Source organism: Athene noctua, chromosome 2, assembly GCF_965140245.1.
Source record: "Athene noctua chromosome 2, bAthNoc1.hap1.1, whole genome shotgun sequence".
In the NCBI taxonomy this organism is placed as follows: domain Eukaryota; kingdom Metazoa; phylum Chordata; class Aves; order Strigiformes; family Strigidae; genus Athene; species Athene noctua.
Genome location: NC_134038.1, coordinates 133,336,738 through 133,357,426, shown reverse-complemented (window position 1 = coordinate 133,357,426; position 20,689 = coordinate 133,336,738). Strand labels below are relative to the sequence as shown.

Genomic DNA, 20,689 nt, shown 5'->3' with positions numbered 1-20,689 from the left:
ACTCAGAAGGTTCTTCAATGTGTAATGTTATGAACTGACTTATTTTTCTTGTCTTCTTCAAGTGAATCAAATGTAATCAGCAAATTCATCTCTGTATAAAACAGAATTAGAATTGATCAGGTTTGTATTAGCAAAATGAGTGAGTCATAGTACTGCCTAAATTTATGGGAAGCTCTACTTCTGTTTCACACTAATTAACAAAGCATCTGTCCCCTTACCTCCCTTCAGAAACAAAATTTACTTTTAAACAACAACAACTTGTACCAGAGATATGCATATTGTGTTTATTATACTTTTAAAATGACAAAATACACAGATGTCTCCCACTTCTTCTGGGAGAGAAAGTAATAAATCCGTTACAATGAGGTAAGAAATCAGGTTATTGGAAAGGCTTAAAATAAGCTGAAGTGGAAAGATTTTTTTGAGAGATCTAGGATCTCACAGAAATTCTTCAAAGATTAGGATGTTTTCTAATTACAGTTCTGCCTCCTATTACCAAGGGAAAACACCTGTATTGCACCAGATTTCATTTTCATCTTTTAAGTGTAAGATTTTGCTGATGCCTACATCGGTGGTTGCCCCGCAGCAGTGACCCTTCTGGATAAGTCGGGCTGTGCAACATTCCTCCTGGTGATGGGGAGGCAGTGACCTGAACTGGCACCTTTGTGTGTTAATTTAGTAAACTGTTAGACTGACTGTAAAGTAAAGAGCAGTAGAAAGTTCTAGGACCAGTCTCTGGTGGTTGAAGTACCAGAATTACGCATTGGCAGACCCTTGTCTGTGAGATAGAGACTGCTCCCCAAACAGATGGCTTCGCTTTCATGTTCTGGATAACTTCCATTGTTTACATTAGCTTTTTATCTGTTGCATAGAGATATTCTAATATCGGAATATATAGAGAGATCTTCTGTGAAGTAACTGAGATACCTCTTTTGAAGGCAAATAATGAAATGGATCCGATTAAGCTGTGGAAGCATAGTCAGCAAACTTCCTTGTTAGAATATGAATTGTCAAAGCAAAGCAAACTAAACCCACTTCCAGAGGAAGAAACAAATTATACCTATGATAACAGAGTGGCCTATTGTTTTAAATGAGCAGTTGTAAAAAATGTATTGTGAGAGTTAACAGTCGCATTTACTGAAGTAATATTATAGAATCTAGAATTAGTGTGAGTAGATCTTGACACTTACTACTTAGTAGCTAAATCAACTGGCCTTTCATTTAACTAAGATTGGTGTGAAGGAGAAAAGTTTGAGCAACTGCACTTGGTCCAGTTACAGTGTGACCATGAAGGTAATGGAGCCAGTGCTTAGGTCTGATTTAAGGGTGAGGGAATTTCCAGAGATTTAAGACCCCTTACACTATTTGTATGTTATCTTCAAGTATAAAATCCTAAAGGGAATACTTGACATAGTGTCATTCCCTTCTCTCTCCACATCTTCTCGGGAAAAGGAAACTAGCTTGAAACTTAAGAGGTCAAAGGAGTCACCTGTGAAAGGCACCTGCATGCCATTGCAACTAGTTTTGATGCATTCATAAGCCAGCATCTGTTCTTGCAAATGGGCTAATTGTCTGTGCAAGTAGGTGTTCACTAATTAGGTGCTCAATTATCCATTTTGCTCAAACAATGGACATTTGCATGTATAGAATTAAAGGTTTTATGGGCAGCTAACTCTTCCTCTGGTAATGAGCATTAAGCAGGGACCATCTTAAAGACATCCATCAACATTTCGAGCTTCAGGGAAGTCGAGGGGGCTGAAATTATCTTCTGAATAAGCACTGCATAGTGTTGCCGAACAATTAAAGTATATGTGTGGCAATATTAATATCAGAAAGTAGCAGAACCCAATATAAATGATAATTAGGAGAAATGACAGCTCAGCAAAAAGGAGTGATAGCATCATTAGCGCCACTAGGGGCTTTGTGAAGCATACTCTTCACTGTACAGCTATAGAAAAGAGAAGGGGGTGGAGAACAACAGCTTTTGATTAGGCCAGATAGTTCTCTGGAAATTCAAACCATTGCCTAGATGTATTACTATAATTTTCTAAATTTCAGAAGGGTCTAAGTATGGCTTTTCAAAGGGATTTCAGTTAGTCATTGTAAGTGCTTTTTGAAAATAGGTCTTAAGTTTGATTCCAGAGCCTTTCTTTTACCTTATCTCCATAATGTGTTAGGACAGTTACTCTAGAGTGACAAACTGATAGCCCTGAATGCTTTTTAAAATACAGTCCAATCTAAAATACAATGAACTATACTTTGTGGAGTAGAAGATAGGATTCCAGGTATCTCTCATTTCTGCCTTTTGCACAGGGAATTTGTCTGCTTTGTTAGGGTGATGTCTGCTTTATTCGTGTTTTATCCAGAACTTCCTAAGCTCTGAGGCAATTATAAAAGGGGAAAAAATTAAGAAAAAGCAACATATAAAGTTCTAAATTGTTGTTACTTTCTAGCCAATATCATATTCATAACTTTTAAACCGTAACTCTAGTTACCTTTATTCACCATGTCAAAGTTGCATAAAAGTTTTAACCTATTTTATTTAGGATATACAACTGCCAATAGTGCTTTCATTTTATATTAAAAAAAATCACTGCATAATTATCTGTACCTCAGAGACTATAGACATGCTTCTGATCATGTTTGTCAATCTTGTTGGCAGGTGGTGTGTGTCCAGTGGATGATAAATAAAAGGTTGTAATTGAAATCCAAAATCCCAGCAGCTCAGCTACTGACACAATCTTCTGCTTTGATTCAATATAGCCTTCAAACGGGTCTCATTTTTTGGGGGGTGAGCGATTACTGTTCAGTTCATGGAAAAAGCAATACTTGTCCCAGCCCTCCCCCCCCCCCTAAGCTAGGGGTCTGGCAGCCTTTTGAGTCCAGAAAATGTGGTCTTTAGTGTTTAAAAAGCAGCTGAGTATCCAATTCTTTAAGCCTTAACTCTGGTTTTAATTTGGGTTCATTTGTTTTTTTAAATCATCTAGAAAAACCTCAAACACTAACTCTAAAAGTCTAGAGACTTCTGCTGAAAAAATAATTAGGTTTCTCAATGCAGAGTTTAGCTTATATATATAATAATATTTAGGTTATAAACGTGTGTAGCATATTATTCTGGCTTTTAAATATGTAAATATCAGACATGGCAGCAAAGTAGTAACATCCTCTTCAAAGCTACAGGAAACTTTGATTTCAACCCCAAGAATGAGCATTGGGCTGCCTATTCTTCATCTGGTTTTATAAATCCTGATTATAACACTTACTGAAGTTTAGATAATGCTACTGACTTCAGCTGTAGCCCTTGTGGACAGAATTTTGTGTAATTATTCGTGTCTTTCCTCTTAGCTACACCTATGCTTTCATTAAATGCTGAAATCTTATTGCTTCATTTAAAAGCAAACAAAAAAATTCAACTCTGATCTGCAAAAAAAGCCCCACCAAATGTTTCTATAGCCAGGAAAGGAAAATTCCCTAATGTGTCAGAAGACCCAGTCATATGAATAGACATAAACAGTTACTTCCCCCTAAGGGATTTTAGAAGATAGAAAAAGCTCTGCAACCATTTCTGCTGGGCAGTTTTTATTATGATTTATCTTCTTCTGGTAATGCTTATGTGATATCAGTTAAAAGAATGTCAGTACTCTGTGTGACAGTAAAATGTCTCTGAAGACTACCATAACAAAATATTTTCATATTCTACATACTCTAAAAATGTGCTAAATACTCCATAGTCACATTTCCGAAACAATCCTTTATAGACCATTCTATAACATGCAGAGTTCATGCTGTATGACTGATCGTCATCTTAGACAACATCTTTCCTGAAGAGTTAGAATAATGCTCTCTTGAAAAATTATGAGATTAGTATTTGTGTATGCTATGCAGTGTTTCAGTCTAGTAGAACATTTTCATCTTCTGTAAGAAAAAAGCATCATCAAGTAAAATTGATGATAATGAGCAAATGTAAAACTCACTGTGGAAAACAATTTCTATCTTTGACAGGCACACCATCTCTTGATCCTGTCCCTTGGAATGGTGACGATTCCATTTTTCTGAGCCAAAAATCACAGTGAGGTGCAGCCTGCATTTGGCTATACCTGAGTAATCCAACACAGAAAAGGACATAAGAAGTTTAAAATTGAAAACGATGTTGTTTAGATTGCAGTGTGTTAAAAAATGACCACTTCTAGTGGTCATGTTCAGTTCGTGTGTGTTAGTGATAGGGTGACCTGGTACCTGCTTTTTAGCAAATGAAACAACCCTGTAAACCTCTGTGTTGTCAGGCCAGATCCCATAAACCTTTTCTCTAAAACATAGAGTACTTATATAGTGTCTACATATCAAACATACATTAGCTCCACTTGAAAAAACCCTGTACATTTTTATGGCTAAAAATTGAAACAGATGAAAGCCTAGGAGATCTTTTCTCACCATGCTGCTTCTACTTCGAGGACCAAAGAGCATGGTCTTATGCCATATAGCTACGAAAGGGGGCTCGCTTGAGAGAAAAGTTGTACACTAGCAGACTGGAATGAGGGATGATATAGTTCTTACTGGTAAATTAGTGATTTCTTGCAGCACACTTAAGGATGCTGTTGGGAATACATTTTTAGCTCTCTACAGGCACATCCAGGAAAGTCTCCTCGATCTTCTTCAACCAGACTGGATTTTTACAGTTTCTTCTAATGTAGCTGTGAACTGACTCCTTTGTACCTTTGATACATGGTCCTTTGTAGCAGATTCAAGCCTGGTTCATTCTGCCTAAATTTCAGTTATGCTATATGTCTTGAAATAGGATTATCTACATGTTTCCTAAGGGATGATGAAAGTAATGAGCAATTATTCCACAGTGGGACAGCTTTTCATGAAAATTCTGTCCTATGTATATTCTGCTTTTGTTAACAGAAACTGACCTTTATATTTTGAATTGCCAACTCCCTGGAGTTTCTCTAGTCTCCAAACTATGTTAAAACAAAAGAGAATGTTTCAGTAAATTATTCTTTGTCAGTTTAATTCTACTGTAAGCTTCAAAACTGGCAAGAAAGTTCTCCTCTGTTTAAGAGTTAACTAATGTTAAGAAGGTTCATTATCATTAATAAAGGTGCTATCCAACTGGGGTTTCATATAGGCATTACAAGTGTAATAATGGTGTGCAACAAAGGTTCTTGTTTTTGTAAATCAGCTTTTATAACGTTAAAGCTGACATGCTTTGGTGTATATTGGATATGCAGTGAAAGAATTTCAAATTTCCAGGTAAGTACTTGTGAAAGAAAAGCAGTAAGTGCAGTGCAGACCGTGTTCCAGGAGCATGAATCCAGGACTGGAATGTTCTCCTCACGCTCCTTGTACCTTCAGCTTAAAGCAAGGGAGAAGTGGATTAAAATACTGACATTAATTTGGGTTGACACAGTCTATTTTCTCCCCCCTGTGGAATATAGATGATCAAGGATATATATTCCTTTGTAGATATACACTGAATTTTTCATGAAATTAATAAAATTTCTCTAATGGTTTAAAAGTCTGACAGTAATATTTCATAAAGAACTAGGTACATCACCTAAAAATATGTATATACACAAGAGCTCTCAGGTGTGAAGTGTTGGAATGGTCCCATTAACCTCATTGATCTGAATAAAAATTTCACTGCTTGTTGCACAGAGCTTTTAACAGCAGAGCTTGCAGGCCTTAGGCAAAATAAATTTACCTGAGAAGCTAAATCCCCACGTGAATTAAAAAAATAAAAAATTAGCTGGTTCTGCCCTGAAAACATTTTCATGCTTTAGTTATATAAATGTCATTCTCAGCTTCCAGCAGTCACTTTGCACACCCCATTGCTGTTCTGCCCTCGTGCCCATCCTTGTTCTGGGCAGTATGATTTCAGGCTCTTCTTTCCCCCTTTCCATCCAGGTGCTCTCCAGGCTTTCCTCCTTTCCCTACAAAGCTTTCCAGATTTCTTGACAGCTGGACATATTTATTGCTCTGATCTTCATGGTATTGCTGGAGTTAGTGGTAGATATAAAATATCATGATACATCTCTTAAAACCTGTGTCAAATATCAGTTCTTCAAAGGCAAGCCTTTATGGCATGGCAGAACTTTCCTCAATGAGCAATTTATATTCCAGTACTTTCAAGTGTTCAGTTTTTAGGGGATACACAGAAAAATGGATTTCAGCAAGACCGTCCAAAATCTGCTTCCATTCAAATATATTTTTTATAATATATTTCTAGTAGAACAATTGATGTGCTAGGAAAAGAAAATTCTTCAGCAGAAGCCTTTCCAAAGATGTAAATCTGTTAGGAAAACTAACAGTTGTAAGGTCTTCCAGTTTGGATGTTTCAGATATGACACAAAGCAGTTTTGTTTCTGTGGGAATCAAGAATTGGTGGCTAGCAAAATGTAAACTGACCTTGACATTAGAAGAATGATTGTGGGTAACTGAGGCAACATTACGGAACACTGTGTTGTGGGAAAAACAGCAGTAAAGCACACCACCTGCAGAGCGTGGTGAGCATGTGAGCAGTAAACAGGCAAAATCTGAAGGTCAGTAGGATGTAAAAGTAAAAACGAACCTATGTAAACAGGTGGTAATAAATTGGGAGCTTGCACACAGTGCAGCGGCATTTGCTCTTGGCAATGCTCCCCCTTCAACAAACTTGAGTGAATTTGTCGTGATTCCACATGTCGCCCTGATCCTGACTTGTCCAAAACTGGCATGTTTCTGAGGTAAAAACAGAGGTATCCCTAAATAGATGGAAAATTAAGGTTTTTTTTTTTGTTTTTTTCTGCTTTAGGATGTGTGGCTGAAATACCAAGGAAGTGTCTTCAAACTGGTGTATTGCCTATTCATGTAAGGAATAGTCCTTGAATAAAAGCAATGAACAGATTTTTGACTGTGTTGAGTAACATTTCAAACGGAGGAAGGAAAAATACATTTATTCAATGATGAGTTCTTTCTCATTTTAAAACAAGACTAGAAGACAGTGGTTAATAAAAGAGCAGGTAAATGCTGAGTTGCATCATAGGCGTGGGCAATGTAAGTCTGTCTGCACTTCACTATTGTTTTTGCCTTAAACGTTTCAGCGTAATCAGTGGTATGGTTGTGTGTGCAGCCTGTGTCCACATGGTGCTAGAAAATGAATGCTTTCTACATAGCCTGTGAACAGGAATGCCAATTAGGGTCTGCTGTGCTGGTGATTTCTTGGGTAGTCTTTTACCCACTGAAATAACTAATTAATGTCACATAAGGCATAGAATATGTAAACCAGTATCAAATCATTCAATTTATCGCAGCTTTGCTGAAGTGAAAGCTTCCTTATCCTACTCCAGTTTGTTGAATTGTTTAGCTCTTTGACTACGAACATGTATTTTATCTTGTCAAGTCCCTTAGGGAAGTTTTTTTTTCCCTTGTATTTTTTGCATCATTACAAAACCTCTGAAAGGTTTCAAAAGTTCTTAACAGATTTAAGATATTTTTTGGTTGTTTCTTTAAAGACTGTCTCCCAGAAGACTTGAAACAATTTCCTTTCAGTTCTCATCTTTGATTTTCTCTAAAGGGCCTGAAAAAAACACACAAAACAAATTGCAAACACACCTTACAAGGCTGCTAGAGTTGGTTAGAATGTGATGGTGATTCTGCATTATAGCAGAATATTACATTTCAGATATGCCTGCCTGCTTGTTCCTGATGTGAAATGGTGATTCTTTAAAACAATGTCTGCATCCATGAGATGCTTAAGATCATATACCTTATAAATGTATTTTTTGATGTTATATATATATATGTATGCAGAGAGAAAGAGCGCATGATTTATGTAATGGAGAAATAAGTTAAAATACAAATAGTATTAATGAGAATACTGGTAAACAATTCAAAAAGTTTAAGATTAATACAATGGCTAGAAATTCTAGTTTTCTCTTTTGCTGAGATGGCAGACAATCCAGAGCTTGTATGAACAAAAGGGAAAACAGTTTCAACCTAGGCTACCCTTTTTGGCATTTCTTCCCTTTCTCAACCTCCCTCTGAGCTACTGTCCCTAACAGCTTCACTTCATGACCTATCTCAGCACTAGCCACGCATAAAGATGTGTACTAGCTTTCAAATATGCCCAAGAAACTGCATCTCAGGCAAACGTCACTGCTGTTGGTGGAAAAACTTATGATCCAGTATTAAATGTTTTTTTACATAAGGCCTGAGAAAACTGTCTGCTTCATAGGTGCTGCTGATACCCTTAAAGTTACTGTATGACCAATTTGTATGGCTAAAGGGGATATACATGACTTTGACCTGAGTCTTTGCTCCTTCTGATACAAACAGGAACTTAGGAGGTAGTTTTACTTTGACCATGCTGTTTTGTGTAGGTTTCATCATAAGTATCTCTCTTAGAAGATGGATGAGTCATTTTTAGTCATCCATTTTCAATACTATGAGAGATGGGATGCCCCCCAGCCCCCATAAGAGTTTTACTTTTATAATATTAAATTCAGTGTGATTTATAAAAAAGCAATAGAGTAGTGAATCTGTGAACAGTTAGTGATATTTCTGAGAGGTCTAGAGAAAAGTAGGCCAAGGTGGAGGATCTAATTGCCATCCTCAACTACTGAGAGAGTGCTTACAGGGAAGGCAGAACCACACGCTTCTCAGGTGCCCAGAGAAAAGATGAGCGGCAACAGACACAAGTTGCAGCAAGGGAAATACTTATTAGGAAAAAAACAAGCATTCTCTACAATAAGCAGTAGTCAAAATTGAACAGTTTCTCCAGAAAAGACAACCTCCATTCTTGGGGATTTTTGAAACTTGCTGGACAAGGTGCTGAGGAAGCTGCTCTAGCTTTGAAGCTGCGCTGCCTTGAGCAGAGCGTTGAACTACCTCATCTCTAAAGGTCCTCCCCAACCTAAATTATTCTGATTGTATATAGTTCTGTATAGTACATTATAGAAATACAATGTATATTTCTAAGTCATAACAATGACCTGTTTCTTCACCTGAAGTGTTAGTTTTGTCCTTTTGGTTTTAAAAATAAATAATTTAAACTCATTTTTCCCTGGATTTTGCACCAACGTTAGGAAGGATGATACCTGTGTGTGACATTGTTGCTGCATCAGGTACTGAGGCAATTTAAAGATGACTTGGTGTACAGTACTCAGTAAATCCAAATGCTGAGAGTAAGCTTAACACAACACCCCCCCCCCCCCAAACAAAACCAAACCCACACTTTTGATATTTTGTACATTGGTTTTCTTAAATCTAATGAAAATAACATTCATTTTCATAAAAGTAGTTTTTAATAATGAAGATTAAACTAGTTAGAATGGTAAACATTTACTTTACATATCATGAAGTTAACATTTGAATATTTTTTTAATAACTATTGTAAAATATGTGTTTTGGACTGTGATCCCTTCTATGTGATAGAATAGATGCTATTATTGAATTTATAGAGCAGGTTTTTGCAAAAGTCTGAATGTCGCTGTAGATTGATCACGTTATTACAGGACATGCAATCAAGCTCACAATTACTCAGTCATAGATATTGGTGCTAAGCTTATATTTGGACAAGCATTTGACATATCAATCAATGTGATACCATGCAAGATTGATTGAAGTTGACCATACTGTAACGCATTTTTGCTATGTGAAAAAAAAATAAATTAGGGGAGGCTAATGAAAAACGGTATTCTCTCCACTTGGAATATTTAGATTCCTCAGAATGCCTAATGTTTTAGAAGTAGTGAATAAAAGCGTCATTGATTCACTGCTTTCCTCAAAGTGCATGAACACAAAACTTGAAAAAAAAAAAAAAGAATTGGTTTGCTGCAGTAGTTACTGCAAGACATATCTACTGGAGACACCAGGACAAAACTATTATCTTACAGCTTTGCCAGTTTGTTTCAGAAAGTGCATCAAAGCAATGATTTGGGCACTCTTGTTGTTTCCCTGGCTTTGCTTCTTATCCATGTCTGAAAGATATCTGTGTGAAAAGTCTTGTTTATTTTTTCAGTTCGAAGTTTCTGACATCCAGGAAGGAAAACCCAATGTTTTCATTATTTAGAAAGGGAAGTATAACAGCGATTGGAAACACTCTCATAACATGAAGTGAATATTCATCCTCCTAAGGAACACTTCTCTTTAAGAAAATGTATGAGATTCTGCCATTGGCTGTTTAATAATTCCAGAAGTTGGGTGATTTATGCCAGACCTGGAGAGTGCTGTTTGCCTGCCATCTGTCCTGGCTGATCTCTGAATTCCATCTACAAACGTGGATGATTTACAACTTTGCTGATTAATGGCATCTATCATTTTCTTCATAACAGAGAGCAATTAATCTCACCCTGTCCCACGGGTCCGTCGCAGTAATAGGTTTGGGGGGAGAAGCAGGCCGCAAAAGTCCTTTTGGAAATAACACCCTTTTCGTCTTTTTTTTGTTTTTTCTTTTTATCATTTTTCCCCTCTCCCGTCCCCTCTCCTTGTTTCACACCCCTGACGGCGCCCCAGCCCCAGGAGCTCCCTATGCCCGCTCCGGCCGTGCGCTCAGCCGCGGTGCCTCCGCGCCGCCCGACCGCCCGCGGGGCCGGGGCCGGGGCCGGGGCCGCGCTGCGCAGCGGGTGAGCGCGGATCGGCGCGGGACGGGGGGCGGGCAGGTGCCCGCTCGGGCCGGGCCGGGCCGGGCGGCGGCGGCCGCAGCTGCATTGCGGATGGAGCGGCCGGCGCCCGGGGAGGGGCGGCCGCGTGATGCCGGGGCGGGGGGGGCGGGTGAACGCCCGCGGAAGGGAGCGTGGGAGGCGCGGGGCACCGCGGCGGGGCGGGCGCGGAGCCTCCGCCCCGCCGCAGGAGGGAGGCGCTGCCGCCGCGTCCCGGCGCGGGGAGCGGAGCGGCGCGGAGCGGCGCGGTGAGTGCGGGCGGGATGCGCGGCGATGCGCGGCGATGCGCGGCGCTGCCCCCTCCGGGCGCCCGCCCGCCCGCTTGCTCTGCGGGAGCTTCTGCCGCGGGCGCGCCCTGCCCGGGCAGCAGCGAGGTGCGCGGAGCCACCGCAGGAGGGTGCGGGGAAGCCGCGCAGCAGCCCCTCTGGGCTGGGCTGGGCTGGGCTGGGGCGGGCGCTCACCTGCGCCCCGCGCTTCGTCCGCGCCCCGGCGCGCCGTCCGGGACTAGCGGGAGGTGGCGGGCGGTTGCCCGGCGGGAGCGCGGGTGCCCGGGCCAGGCCGGGCCGGCTGTGAGCCAGCCGGGGCTCGGCTTGTCCGCGGGGAGCCGGGGCGCAGCGCTGCCGCCGCGGAGTTGGGAAGGCGGCCGGGCGTCCCGGGCGCACGGCTCGGGGGGTTGCAGGAGTTGGCAGAGTTTAACATTCATCTCAGGAGCGGCTGCTTGGCTGTGGTTACTCGAGGGCGGGTGGGGGGGAAGCAAAAAATCACGACGTGAAGCCGTGTCTATAAAAAGCAAAGAATACGCTGGGCGCAAAGAAGCCGTCAAGAGAGGGTTTGCCAGGCTCTCCGTGACCGAGGCCTCGGTTCAGGAGTGAAACTGTCACGTTGCTTTGTGAAAGGAAATAATCGCTGTCTCTGGAAGACATTAGGGAGAAAAACCTCATTTGTCAGGTTGATTTGTGCATGGTACAGGAGTTGGGTTGTAGTTGCTCCCTTTATATCCTGGCAGAAGTGCAACTCTGTGCCTGGAAGCGTTCAGTGCTGTTGCTTACGTGGTTATAGGGTGTTTTGTAACAGGACTGGTGAAGCTGATGCTGCAAGATGTGAAAAGAGAGCAGAGGGTGTGGGGACAGGTTTATATCCCATACATTGATAGTTCTTCGGGGGCACTCTTAGACAGCCAAGAGGAAAGCAAAGAAAAATGTCTAGTTAAGAAAAATCACTCTTCTAGTAAATACTGTTGGCATAAAGTTAAGTTCGAGTTGATGGTGTTTTCTTTTAATAACTCGACTTAAGTGAAATGTAAATCTGTGGTATTATGGAAGGTGAACAACATAGATCTGGGTTATGGATGCGGTTTTGTGCATAGTATGCACTATTTAAAGTGTAACGCTAAGGCTGGGATGATTAATTCTGAGTTAAAATTCTGGCATGATTACATTTAGCAATTTATAAATCATCACTAATTTATAAATCAGCACAAAGGAGCTGCTCTGAAGAAAGTTGTTTTAACAGGCTCTTGTACTTCATTAAAAATATGTGCTTTTCAAATACTGATCAGGTCATCCTTTAGTTTTGTTTGCAGGATAACATACTAAAATTCTTTGCTACTTACGTATAGGTCACAGGACCTATCCTGCCCTTTCCTAACTTTTGGCCCCCTTTCCAAAGATCCTACTGAGAAAGCATTTTCTTCAGAGAGGTCTCTTAGAGGGCATATGGAAGGCAGTGGGGGATGAATGTTACCAAAGTTGCTTGAGAACAGCATGCTGTGCTTTGGGCAGAGGTGATTTTTTTTTTACATACACATCTGTGACGTGTTTTGGCCATACTGTTGGATTTATTTTGGAATGGCTTTGTTTCTGTTAAGGCCATCAGAATAATATTAGATAATAATTGAGGACTTTTTTAAAATCAAGATTTATGTGACTGGTTAGTTTTGTTAGACCTGTTCTGACTTGAGAGTCAGCAGAACTGTGGAGATGTTTCTTCTTCTTACCTGAAGTTATGAGAAGTTTCATTGGTTTTATGGCACTGCGGTGGACTAATGCCAGTTTTCTGGTGAGATGGCACTTGCTTTACTTTGCGGGGATTTTTTGTCCTTGGAACAAATTGAGTCTTAATATTGTTGATGACTTGTCTTTGTAAACTTAGGGCATCTTTAGCAACTACCACTTTATTCCTGGTGTTTTATAATTTGTTTTACTGGGCAGTACAACATACCAGAAATTCCAGACGTGATTAGGCACTTGGATCCACATTTATCTTCCCACATTGTGCATTTTATGACAAGAGGGAGCAGTGGGAAGCTGACAAAGTGATAATATTCTGACATAGTAATTCTGTAGGCTATATAACATGTCTGTGTACCATATATTACAGCAGTTGTACATAGTGTATTTGTTACAGCTTCCTATTAGAGCGGGGGAAGGAAACTAGGATTGCCTCAGTTAGGCCCTCCTTCAAATCCACATGAGAACAACAAAGGTTTTATTTGGATCCTATTTGAAACATTAATGTGGTCAGAGGAGAAAAAGGTAATTTTAATGGTTAGTTTGTACTGGATACTAAAAATCTTACTGAATTAATGAATTCAACTGAAGTAGCCAAATCCCAAGGTTTCCATTCTTAGTAACTACTGTTTTCTAAGGTAACTCCTTGGTCAATGTGAGTGGTATGAAATGTCTTGTCACTTACCTCTCCCTGACCTCTCTAAATTCTAAAGGTGCAAGTCACTGCTTTGTCGCACTTGATCAGTAGCTGATCAATGTATCCAAAATGTATTCAGAATGTAATCAGGAAGACAAAGCGTTTTAGGTTTTGTCTTAACAGCTGCAAAACTGTATTAAATTAATTCTTATCCATAACATAGTCTACCTTCTCCAGCTCTATTTCATTAGAGTGAAGAGACAATGTGTTGATAATATAAAGGATATCCTGGGTTTTGCTTCTTTAATAATATGAAAAGAAATCTTGCTTATTCATTTATTTTCTCAGGTGACTTTCACCTGACGGGGTTTGAAACCAGGTTTAAATAAATGGGTGGTGAAGGAGATGCAGGAAAAGATGAGCTAGAATGCTGTATGTGCACATACATCACAGGTTTCAGTCTGCTATACTGGATTGTTCTGATGTAAAAGTTACTTTTTCTTCCAGAAGGAGGACTATTAATGAGCTAAATAAGTTCAGTATCTTTGAGCTGTTAGTTTTACTTATCATAGGCATAGAATGCCTGTCAGAACTGTGACCTGTCCTCAAACTACCACATGCAAGGAAGATACCCAGATATTACAAGAAGTGGTTCTCAGATTTATTGCAATTTGCAGACCACTAGTAATTTTCCAGTGGAATCAATTTTCCATTTAAAACTTGCTGTCAGTAGGCCCATTTTTCTTAATTTCATATATTAGACCTCTTGGAAGTAATTTGCATACTACAGGTTGAAAATTACTGTTGTAAAATTTGAGAATCTACTTGAACTTTCAGATGGTTGACTGGTGGTGTGTGCAGCTTTCTTGAAATTTATGAATGAAAACTCTTTCCACAGTTGTCATTTTCTCCTCTGTTGCATATTTGGCAAAAATGTTGATATCACAGGTTGATGAAATTGAGGCATTGGAATGATGTTGTAATTAATTAATTAGTCCTCATATTAATATATAAGATTTGTTCTGTGATAGAAACTTATGGGGGAGATAAAGGTAATATTCACCTGGACTGCCAATGTAATGTGGCAATGGAAAAAGCAAAATCTAACCTTATGATGCCTGAGTAGAGAGGCTTCTGAAAGATCTAATACAAATGTTAGTGTCATCTCACAATAACTTACTGTCGTGGTTTGAGCCTAGAGGGCAACTGAGCACCACACAGCCACTCGCTCACTCCTTCCCCCTCAGGAATAGGAAGGAGAAAATACAACAAAAGGTTCGGGAGTTGAGACAAGGATGGGGACGTATGGGTCACCCAATGTGGTTATGGACAAAAGACAGACTGGTTAGGGAAGAAAAAAAAGAACATAAATTTAATTCAGACACTAACACCACCACCACTTAACAGAGAGTAGGACAGTGAGAAGCATTACCACATCTTGAAAACACCTTCACTCACCCCTCCCTTCTTCCTGGGCTCTGCTTTGCTCTCAAAATCTCTACCTCTTTTCCCTCAGCAGCGTAGCAGGGCAGGGAATGGGGGGGTACAGTCAGTTCCACTGCTCTTTCCACCTCAGGGTGCGCTCCTTCCCTGCTTCAGCGTGGGGTCTCTCTCACGGGAGAGAGTCATCCACAAACTTACTCTGGCATGAGTTCTTTGCACAGGCTGCAAACTATTCCTGAGCTGCTCCAGGTTGGGTCCCTCCCAGATGTAGTCCTCTCAGTGACGAACTACAACAGCGTGGGCTTTCCACAGAGTTGCAGTCGTCTTCAGGCACAGCCACCTGCTATGGCATGGGGTCCTCCATGGGCTGCAGGTCAGCATCTGCTCTGGCACACCTATCCCCCTTCCTCCTCCATTCTTTCACTGGCCTCAGTGTTTGCACAGATGTTCTCCTCACAATTCCAACTCCTCTTCCCAGATTCCCCTTGTTAAATATGTTATTACAGATGCATGGCCACTGTTGTTAATTGGTTTGGCCTTGGCCAGAGGTGTGTCTAACTTAGGGCCAGGGGAGCTTTTGAGAAGCGTCTCACAGGGGGCCACCGCTGTAGCCCCCTTCCATTACTACCAAAAAACCCCACCATACATGCAAACCCATCACAGAAATGTTCTGATCACTCATCTTCAAGAATAAATAACTGAAATTGGACCAGGTGCTGAGAAGAGCTGAAAGGATGGTCTGAATATGTAGTGAGTCTGCCTTGTCATAAAGAGATAAGGGAGATCCTGTTTTGTTTGACCAAGTGAAATGAAAGCTATGTAGGACATGGACTCCCCCTGCTAGCTCAGGAGGGGATTAACAGAAGGGAAGCAGAACCTTGTGATAAAGGACACTGTACAAAAGCGACGTAGTATCTACTACCCCTGATAAAATTTTCTTGCAGAAATTCGGAGAACGTCCCCTTGTTAGAGCATGTGGATTCTGAAATGCCCAGTGGCAGCAGAGAGAGGTGGGGAAATACTGCAGAAGTTTAAGATGGAGCTTGTCTGTTTTCCAGAAGGGATTATATGCTTAGCAGTGGTATGGGCCCAGGGAAATTGTTGCATTTAGCTTCTGTCAAAGCTTTAAATGTCATGCCACGCAACATGCCAATCCAGTTCTCCAGCCTGTTTAAAACACAGCTTCAGAGACCCTTTATTCTTTTTTTGGCATTTGCCAATGTTTAATTCCTCTCGAGTGGCTTCTCTTCTGTGTCAAGTTTAAGCTGCTTGTCTGGGCCTTAGCAGGCTAAAGCTGCATTGTGTGCATCCTGTCTCTCTATGCGTGATTCTTTTGCCTTTCCTTTCGCAGCCTTCTAGGCTGCCTGAAGTCAGAGATTAATCTTTCCTGCTCTCTCATTCCTCGGTCTGTGTTTAGGACTGGCTCCCCTGCTATATGGCCACACTCCCAGAAATTCCACCGGAAATCTCATAATATTAAAAATGGTTTCCAATCCTAGCCCTTTTGTAAAAATGATATGAAAAATTAGGCAATGGACATGTTTTCAAACATTCTTCTTTCACCCTAAAATACCAAAGGCAGCAAGGAAAGTGTCCACAGTACTTTGTGGAGCTGAAACTCTGCTAACTATGATGGAAAATTCTAAAAGAAAATGAAAGGCAGGTTTAGAAGAGCATTAGTCTGGGGAATCTTGTTCTTCTTCCCTCTCTTTTTGTGCAGTGCATAAGAAAATGTCATTTTACTTTTCTGTGGCATGCCATCATCTTCAGCAGAACTATTCACATTTCAGATAACGACACAGGCTTCTCTTTGGCTCTCAGTTGTTCCTTAGAGATGTCTTTTGGATCAGTCCATTAGCAGCTGTTGTAGAAGATGTGCTGTACTTTTTCTGGTTAAAATCAAGATGACAAAGTTTGGGAAATGCTTCTCTGTTGCTTGGTGGATAATTAGGTAACCCACATACTTTGGGACTACTTGTTTGTCCATTTGGGTAGAAATTAGTTTACTTCTAATACAATTTTATTTAGTAGAAACGTACTTTACATGGGTGATTTAATATGTCACAGATTCCAAATGGAGCAGGATAAGTGATAGTAGCCCCCCTCTCTCCCCTGGTGTATTAGAAGAGCAACAGTGGCTGTAGTGTTATGGAAGTGGAAATCCAAAAGGCATTGGACAGTTGAGTTTGAAGTGTGGACATCTTCACTCTGGCCAGCATGGAAAGAGCTGTGAGAAACATGTTTAAGCTATTGTTAGGAAACTTGGATGATTGTTTGGAAATATTTCACTATGTTTATGAAATTATTTGCTTCCTTTCTAGCTTTCTATGTCCTCACTCTTGATTACTATCCATATTTTGTTAACTTTTTAGTTTTTTAAACAACTTCTCCTCCTGGTTACTAATCACATTAGTTTGCCTACTCCTGTGTCTTTTAGTATTTGCATCCCCAGAGCTAAAGCATTACAAAGTTTAAGGTTGAATTTTTAAGCAAGTGCTGCTGACGTGTCAAACTTGTAAGTATATAATGTCTATTAGTATTGTATTTAAGTGTCTGTGAGCAACTTACCAAAAAACTGTATTATGAATGGTATTATATACTTTTTTTTATTATGTTCAGACTTCCAGACAGAAATGTCATGGAGCATTTAGTGTTACTTTTGATTAACACAATTTTAGCTGGGTTATAAAATTATTTAATTTAGGATAAATTGCCTGAGGGAGACAATAAACACATGATTATTGCCTCAAATAATTTACAGTATAGTGTCTTTACTATGCAAAGAGTAAATTGTGTTACCTGTCCAAAATGCAAATAGTTCTATTGAAATCTGTAATGTCATAGGGAGGCAAAATTACATTGTGCAACAAGAACAAAAAAGGCATTAAATGAATTTACTAATTTTAATAATAAAATTATGAATAATATAATATATTTATTTATCTTTCTCTTTGTGTTTTTACTAAGCTTGAGACTTGTTTTTGTTTGAGGAGAAAGAGCTAAAGTGATGAGGAGCCTACCCCAGATCAGTCAGTAACAATTTTGCCATAAAATTGTTACTCACTTTAATGCATGTATAGGTTTTATAGTCCTAATTTGAAATTAGCCAGTAGCCTAAAAAAGCTAATCAGAAATTTGTATTTTTCAAAAATGAACTTTATATAAATAAGATTCTGGGTGCTCTGATTCTTCTTTTAAGAATGTACTGGTCAAAGTCCTTTGATTGAAGCAGCTTCTCCTGCTTTCCTTTCGGGGGGATTTACAGTCAAAATGTAGGATTTTAGATTCCCCCAAGTATTTAAAAGTCCAGTTCTGTAACTGAAGAGGAGATGTGTTCTCCGATTGACTTTAATATGTGTAAGATTGGATTCTAATAGTCTAGTGACTATATAATATTGTGGTGTTCCTCCAATTAGATACATACAAAAAGATTAATTTTAAAATAATAGAGGACAGGTCAAGACATCTTGAGATTTCCACTACAGTGACTAGGTGATCATGTGAATTATCAGTTGCATTTAAATCTCACTAACGATGATGGATAGAAGTCCCAGATAGAAACGGTTATAACAATACACCCTTTGTTGTCCCTCAAATTAATTTAATAAATGTTTTGGAGATTGACTAATATACATATAATGACCTTTTTGTTTAGGTCAATGTAAAGTCTAATATATCTTGGAGATTAGTATTGATCAGAGTAAAGCCAAATCAATCTTGGATTTTGAGGGTCATTACACTTGGAAATAGGATGCAATACAGAAGATAGTGCAAATGTTTCATTGCGGAAGGCTTTTACAGTAGTTATGGGAAACTAATTTTTTACTTAGTTGTAGTATCTAAAAAAAAAAAAAAAGGACAGCCTGGTAAAAGATCAGTTATTTAAATAAGTAATAAGTTAAACTCCTTACATCTTTCCTTAGTTTTGACAGATGACATCCAACCTTCCTGAAGTCGGTATTAAAGTTCCCTTTTGCTTCAGTGGCGGAGGGATTTTGTCCTCCCTGTTTGAAGTCATGAGCTGGTGTTGAGGAAAAGGTTTACTTAAGTTTGTTTAGAAATATATATTTTTAAATGATAAATTATTTTCTGTGTTGTCTCCCTTCCTTAGACATTTTGGTCAAATTCAATCTGCACAGTTGGAGGACGACACGTGTAGAGAAGTGAAAGAGGTATATAACATACCCTTCAGATATTGCATAGCAAGCATGATTGATTTCACTGAAGGTGAACTAGTGCTGCTTGCTAAATAAGAAATATTTGAACAGAACATTTTTTTTAATGGATTGTTTTGTTTTGTTTTCCCGATGTAAAGTCTCTGGCCTGGGTACCTCATTTAAAAATAGCCTGGTGGAAATTTTGAAGATTTTGGCTGAGAATTTTCACCAGAAGTAAATTTTTCTGAAAACCTGACTTTGACTGAAATGCCTATTCTGTATAAAGTGAAACAGTGCAAACAGTATTTCATCCAAGATTCCTCTGTAAAAGATATCTTGCTTTCCTCTCATATTTTCAGAACCTATTAAAATAAATGAAGGTTATTCTACTTATCTTCCATGCAAAAGTCTTCTGATATAACTTTTTCTGCAGAGAGTACTGGATGATGTTCTCCACAATTAATTAGTATAATTCCATTGACGTCTGTGATTATACTTTGGCCTATCTTCTAGCCTTATATATTAAATTCTCAAAAAATATAGTTAAGCTGATAGATTGTGCATTTATATTTATGAGTGGATACATATTTATAACCTTAATGATGTGTTTGAATGCAAATAGAAGTTTATATATACATGCACGTGTATATCAGATTCAGGCACCCTGTAGCATTGTCCTTGAAATGAAAGCCTTATATAAATGCAAGTTATTGATATTGGAAGTGATCTTCAAAGCTGCTCCATTTTAAGATACTTAACTGTTAATAATGAGCTACATCACAGATATAGCATTAGTTCATATTCTGAGAGATCAAAGTGCCAAGATTATAGATAGCACTTCTCAGGCTGTGAAGGTCCTTTTACCTTATCAATGGACTTCTCCTGAATTTCTCATAATAGTTATCCTCAGAGAAAATCTACTGTGTGTATATTAAGAAATTCATCTTATTTGTGTCTGAAATAACACTTTGTAATATATTAGCAGGAATTTTTAGAGAGAACTAATATATATACACCATCTTTTGCTGTACTGGAAGTAATACAGTTGCTGTGGATTTAAGGTAGGGTCAGCCAAAAAAAACTATAAAAAAATCTGGTAACTCTTTTTCAGAATAAAATTGTTTAATAATCAGAATGAACCCATTTTTAAAAATGCCTCAGAAAGTATGATTTTTAGGGTAGAAATATTTTTCTTCTTACTGAAATGTTTTGGATGAAATGTCAAGATTATTTTCCAATTGACATCCCCACATAGGACGGTATTTAGGTCAGTTTTACCAATTAAAAGAAGTTTGTCCACAACCATGCTAATGCTTCCCATTCCTCTATTTCAGATGCTCACAAAAGAAGATACTAGAATTGAGTTAAAGAATTGTCATTCTTTAGCGTCCCGAAAGAAGGAAGCAGTATAGTAATAATATTGCACCAAAAGAACTAATGTACCTTGAGCTAACTAATCAGCCTCAACATGCCTGTGAGTTCTTTACAGCAATCTCTTCTTCAGAGTATGAATTCAAATGCTGATATATTTCATGTGTGAAACCTTTAATGCAGGAAAAATGTACTATGAGAAGTGATGCAGCCACCTGATTAATTTATTTAGTTGGTTTTGAAGAGCCCACTCAAAATGGGTCAGGCTTGCACTGTGCAGGCTGACTTTGAGAAAGTTTGAAGATGGTATGAAACTTGGCCTATATTTTTGAACTGGGACTTCAGAAACTGGGCTGGAGAAAAATCAACTTATATAAACTTTTTTTCTATGCATAGAAATGTTGATGTTTGGATACTGATTTAATCCCATTC

General features: G+C 39.1%; 1 protein-coding gene across 4 annotated transcripts in view; it reads left to right on the top strand.

Annotated features, from left to right (window-relative positions):
* Positions 1–10,799: 10,799 nt before the first annotated feature.
* The window catches only part of THSD7A (thrombospondin type 1 domain containing 7A), a 301,960-nt gene continuing 292,070 nt past the window's right edge, over positions 10,800–20,689 (top strand). For 3 of the 4 annotated variants that reach the window (XM_074900347.1, XM_074900346.1, XM_074900343.1), the window contains exon 1: positions 10,800–10,888. The gene's annotated coding sequence lies outside the window, so the exon portion shown is untranslated. Of the gene's footprint in view, positions 10,889–20,220; positions 20,361–20,689 lie in introns of those variants that run through there. The other variant, XM_074900345.1, reaches the window with a different exon arrangement.